The sequence below is a fragment of the Loxodonta africana genome, chromosome X (assembly GCF_030014295.1).
Source record: "Loxodonta africana isolate mLoxAfr1 chromosome X, mLoxAfr1.hap2, whole genome shotgun sequence".
In the NCBI taxonomy this organism is placed as follows: domain Eukaryota; kingdom Metazoa; phylum Chordata; class Mammalia; order Proboscidea; family Elephantidae; genus Loxodonta; species Loxodonta africana.
Genome location: NC_087369.1, coordinates 83,775,399 through 83,781,756, shown reverse-complemented (window position 1 = coordinate 83,781,756; position 6,358 = coordinate 83,775,399).

Genomic DNA, 6,358 nt, shown 5'->3' with positions numbered 1-6,358 from the left:
GTTGTATAGTGGGGGGAAGTCTCAGCAGAAGCTTAAGGTTCTCTCCCTTTACATTACTTCAACTTTTTCTAACCCAAACTTGGTTTCTTTGTGTCCCTTTTAAAAGTATAACAGGTCCAACTAATTGGGTTCTCACCAGGACTAGGAGTTATTGGATGTTTTATCGACATTACCAGCCACAGTAGTAATGGGAGACATGAAAGCATTGGCTTATGTCATACCTGCACTAGACATCAGGACAACTGAACTGAGCCACTATGAAAATCAACGATTTAGAATCAGCCAAGACCTTTGATATCTCATTTAGTCTTCACATTTTACTAATGGAAAAAAGAGGGGAAAGGGATCTGCCCAAGGATACATGGCCTGAACTCCTAATGTAACTCAGGTCTTCTGTCTCCCAGCCCAGTGCTCTTTTCACTACACTACGGACTTTATCAAACATACATATGACCACCATTTTGAAAAAGGAAAACCTAGTCTTTGTCACCACTATTGCTAGGGGTTCCCACTGGGAGCTTGCCTTATATTCTGGACTGTTCCTTTCCTCTTCATCCTTCACCAATATGTCTTTATCCTGGGCCCAGCTCTTCCAGGTTCTGTTTGCTGCTTTCCCAGGGGACAGCAGGTGTATTAACAGCCCACCCTTGGTCTATTTCTGTACATATAATTGGCCTTCTGGCAACAATGCCTTAACCTGAAGGAGTGATTAATATTGAACTTCAGGCACTGTGGCAAGATGGATGTTTAGGGATGGTGGGACCATATGATGGTTTTCAAATCATACTGAGTGGTCTCTTAAGTTTTGTACAATCAGGGCCATGACTTATCATATTAGAGGAAAGGTCAAAGGATCTCTACTGTTGATAGAGACATATCATTTTCCAACCTTACCAGCCTTTCTCTCTTTTTAAGTCTGGAAAAAAAAAATGAAAGACAGTGCAGACTGCACAGCAGATTTTTGGACACTTCATGGACTAATAATTAAATCACTTTATTTTATATACTTTGATTTCTTCAGCATGGTCTAATGGAAAGACCACTGCACTAGAAGTCAGGAAATAGGTTCTGTTTCTACTTCATTCACTAACTGATGCTATGACCTTGGCCTTGAACCCTACTCTTCTCTGGGCCCCAGTCCCCCTCACCCCTGCAAACTGAGGTGGCTAGACAAAACCAGTGGTTATCAACCTTCTGTGGATCACAATCAACTGAGGAGTTTTAAGAATACACATGTGTGGTCACTACCTCTCAGATTCTGATAGTTTTTTTTGGGGGGGGGCAAGCATTGATGTTTATTAAATTTCCCAAGTAAATCTAAAAAGATGAGGTTCAGAACTATTAGACTATATGTGATTCTGCAAGTTGACTCTCCCCAAAAGAGACGTTTTAAGGATAAACAAGCTGTATGTTAAAGGGTTTATGAGAGAATTACTAGGAACAGATTGTAGGGCAGAGGAGAGGGTGAAAATAGGGTATTACTTCAGTGTTTATCTCTTATTTATGTTATCCATGTGTCTCACAACTATCCTAACCTTCATTAAAATCCTCAATTCACTTTGTATGCAATACTCCCTGTTCTGAGCTCTGCTTTCCATCTTTGTATAATGGTAGATCTCAAAAGCTTGAAAGCTAGTAACAATGCAGACTCTGGAGAGAAAGTGAGGTTAGCTCACTCTCTTAATAGCCTTCAGAATGTCACTAATTATAGTTAAGCATTTCCAGTCACAATTAGCCCTTTTTAACTCCATTACAATATCTCTCAGGTTCCAGACTATATATAAAAAAAAAAAAAAAAATTTTTTTTTTTTTTTATAACAGACTGAAAAATATCCAAGATCTTTGTGTAATTGGTAGTAATTGGCATATCATTTTATAAACATGCAGACACTGTGAAAATGCAGGGAAATTTCCTTGTTTCCTTTTTCCTTTCAGGTTCCCTTACATCTGTTGTATATTAGTCCAGGCTGGGGGAGGGGGAAGGTAAATCAACATTGACATGAATCTCACCCCTATCTGATCTGAATTTCTGTTATGCCAATTTGGAGCTTCTTGTTGAGAGCCTTCCTCTTTTTCACTGACCCTTTATTCCACGAAGCCTGATGTGCTTCTTCAGGGACCGGTCCCTCCTGGTAACATGTCCCAAGTATGTAAGATGAAGTCTCACCATCCTTGCTTCTAAGGAGCATTCTGGCTGTACTTCTTACAAGACAGATTTGTTTGTTCTTTTGGCAGTCCATGGTATATTCAATATTCTTTGCCAACACCATAATTCAAAGGCATTGATTCTTCTTTGGTCTTCCTTATTCATTGTTCAGGTTTCACATGCATATGAGGCGATTGAAAGCACCATGGCTTGGGTCAGGTGCACCTTAGTCCTTAATGTGACATCTTTGCTTCTTAAACACTTTAAAGAGATCTTTTCAGTAGATTTGCTCAATGCAATACGCTGTCTGATTTCTTGACTGCTGCTTCCATGGGTGTTGATTGTGGATCCAAGTAAAATTCAATTCTTGACAGCTTCAATCGTGTCTTCACTCATCATGATGTTGCTTATTGGTCCATTTGTGAGGATTTTTGTTTTCCTTATGTTGAGGTGTAATCCATACTGAAAGCTGTGGCCTTTGATCTTCATCAGTGAGTACTTCAAGTCCTTTTCACTTTCAACAAGCAAGGTTGTGTCATCTGCATATCACAGGTTGTTAATGAGTCTTCCTCCAGTCCTGATGCCCTGTTTTTCTTCATATAGTGCAGCTTCTTGAATTATTTGCTCAGTATACAGATTGAATAAGTATGGTGAAAGGATACAACCCTGAAAGGATACACACCTTTTCTGACTTTAGACAATGCAGTGTCCTCTTGTGCTGTTCACACGACTGCTTCTTGATCTAAGTACAGGTTCCTCAAGAGCACAATTAAGTATTCTGGAATTTCCATTCTTCTCAATGTTATCCATAATTTGTTATGATCCACACAGTCGAATGCCTTTGCATAGTCAATAAAACACAGGTAAACATCATTCTGGTATTCTGCACTTTCAGATCCATCTGACATCAGCGATGATATCCTGTTTCATGTCCTCTTCTGAATCTGGCTTGGATATCTGGCAGTTCCCTGTCGATGTACTGCTGCAACCACTTTTGAATGATCTTCAGCAAAATTTTACTTGCATGTGATATTAGTAATACTGTTTGATAATTTCTGCATTCTGATGGATCACTTTTCTTTGGAATAGGCATAAATGTCGATCTCTTCCAGTCAGTTGACCAGGTAGCTGTCTTCCAAATTTCTTGGCATAGATGAGTGAGCACTTCCAGCTCTGCGTTGATTTGTTGAAACATCTCAATTGGTTCGTATTCTGTCAATTCCTGGAGCCTTGTTTTTCGCCAAAGCCTTCAGTGCAGCTTGGACTTCTTCCTTCAGTATCATAGGTTCTTGATCGTATACCACCTCCTGAAACGGTTAAGTGTCGACTAATTCTTCTTGGTACAGTGACTGTGTGTATTTCTTCCATCTTCTTTTGATGCTTCCTGAATTGTTCAACATTTTGCCCATAGATCAATATTGCAACTCAAGGCTTGAGTTTTTTCTTCAGTTCTTTCAGCTTGAGAAATGCTGAGTGTGTTCTTCCCTTTTGGTGTTCTACCTCCAGGTCTTTGCGCATGTCATCTAAATACTTTACTTTTTCTTCTCGAGCCGCCCTCCAAAATCTTCTGTTCAGCTCCTTTATGTCATCATTTTTTCCTCTTGCTTTAGCTACTCTACATTCAAGAGCAAGTCTCAGAGTCTCTTCTGACATCTATTTTGTCTTTTCTTTCTTTTCTGCCTTTTTTAAATGACCTCTTGCTTTCTTCACGTATGATGTCCTTGATGGCATTTCACAACTGGTCTGATCTTCAGTCATTAGTGTCCAATACGTCAAATATATTCTTGAGATGGTCTCTAAATTTAGGTGGGATATACTCAAGGTCGTGCTTTGGTTCTCATGGACTTGTTCTAATTTTCTTCAACTTCGACTTGAACTTGCATATGAGGAATTGATGGTCTATTCCACCAATGGCCCTTGCCTTTGTTCTGACTGATGATACTGAGTTTTTCCATTGTCTCTTTTGGCAGATGTAGCCGATTTGATTCCTGTGTATTTCATCTGACAAGGCTCACTTGTATAGTCGCCATTCATGTTGTTGAAAAAGATATTTGCCATGAAGAAGTCGTTGGTCTTGCAAAACTCTATTATGTGATCTCTGGCATTGTTTCTTTCCCCAAGGCTGTATTTTCCAATTACTGATCTTTCTTTTCTTCCAACTAGTAAGGGAAAAGGAATGAAAGCAAAAGGGACTACAAATCATTTTTTTTTATGTATCCTCTATTTACAAACTGTAGAGCCCTGGTGGTGCAATGGTTAACAGCTATGGCTGCTAACCAAAAGGTCGGCAGTTCGAATCCACCAACCACTCCTTGGAAACACTATAGGACAGTTCTACTCTGTCCTATGGGGTTGCTCTAAGTAGGAATAGACTCGATGGCAACAGGTTTGGTTCTGGTTTATTTACAAACTATATATGAGTCACTTGCAGAGTAGCCTTTGTGGACTCAAGGACCTTTGACACATCCCACATTTCTGAGTTCTGCTCATTACAGGAAATCTGTACATTTGATTGACTTATGCTGATCAGCCTGCCTTGACTAATGTCTATTGTGTTTCTAATCCTGTACTAGGGTACCCTTTAGGGAAATAGGGGAATCTAAGACATGGTTTTTCCTTTAATGACACTCTATTTTAGCTGTGGGGGGCTAGATTACAGTGTCCTTATTTTCCAGACCAAAATTGGGATGTCTGTTCTGACAAATACACATGTTCCTATGGAGATGTTTGAACATTTAATATTTGTACTGTAAAGAAAATATTAGGATGTTTGGTTGTAATAGAAAATGCACACACATACAGAAGTAGCATATGCTATATAGAATTGCTAGTTGTTATGTTGAGTGGGGCAGAGTGATAAAGGGAAGGTTTATCTAATATGGGGTGGTCAGGAAAGTCTTTATTAAAGATCCAAGATGTGCAAGCTTGTGAAAAGGAGGGAGAGGACATTCCAAACATTAGTATAGTGATAGAGTAGCAAATTGTTCCATATTAGAGAGAATCCAGTATTAGGCAGCTGTTTATGTCACAGCTGAAAAGGTTTCTCATGTGGCCTAACAAACCCAAGTCCACATAGCTCAAAGTTCCAATCTGACTCCACGTTACCCTGAGCAGTAAATTAACCCTCTGTGCCTTTCTTTATCCCCCTTAGGATGAACACAACAGGGGTGGCTATTGCACTGAGCAAATCCCCAGCTAAATGAAGAGGATATGGAAATGCTAGAATACATCAGTTTACGAGGACTATACCAGTTCATATATGCATCAAAACACCAGATCCTGTTAAAGTGCAGCCGACTAAAGTCAGGTGAGCTTCATCTTTCAACTTGGTCCCTGACCAAGTCCCCAAGGAGTCCTATGTTTAGAGAAGTCTGCTTTCTTCCATGCTCAGTGCCTGGCTTAAAATGCCACATTTCGATCAAGGGTGAGCCAGGAGATTCTCTACTTCACAGAATGGCAAAACTATTCATGATAAATAACAGATAAAAGTTTAACATATAATGCATATGAAGAACTTGCAAAAATGTATAGAGTTGCTCTAATATGTTTACATGATAAAATGATATGGGTATAGAATTTTAGAACTGGAAAAACTACTAAAGGTCCTTGAAGTTTCTCGTTTCAAAGCAGAGAAACTGTATCCCAGATTGCCTAAGATTTCACAGTTAATGAATGGAAGAGGTAGGGCTAGAATATTGGTTTATTTTTATTTTTTAAATACTTGTAATTGTTAAGGATGTGTGTCAACTTGGCTGGGCCATGCTTCACAGTAGTTTGGCAGTTATGATGTAGTTTGGCAGTCATATGATCCTGTGATCACTTCCGTGATGAGATTTGATATAATGTGGTCACCTCCATGATGAGATCTACTGTAAGTAGTCAATCAGTTGAAGGGGAGTTTCCTTGGGGGTGCGGCCTGCATTGAATATAAGTGGGCTTTCTACAAAGGCTCATGGGCTTTTGCTTGTTCTGGATCCTACAGCTGGCTCCTGTTGGTCTGACCTCCAATTTTTGGGACTTGAGCTAGCGGCTTACCTGCAGTCTCGCCTACCTATCTTGAGATTCGCCAGTCTTGAGATTCGTCATTCTTCGCAGCCTGTGAGCAAGAGCCCTGCTGTCTGACCTGCAGATCTTGGGTTCACCAGCCCTTGCAGCTACGTGAATCAAGAGAGGCCTCTATCCTGACCCACGGACTTGGGATGTTCCAGCCTC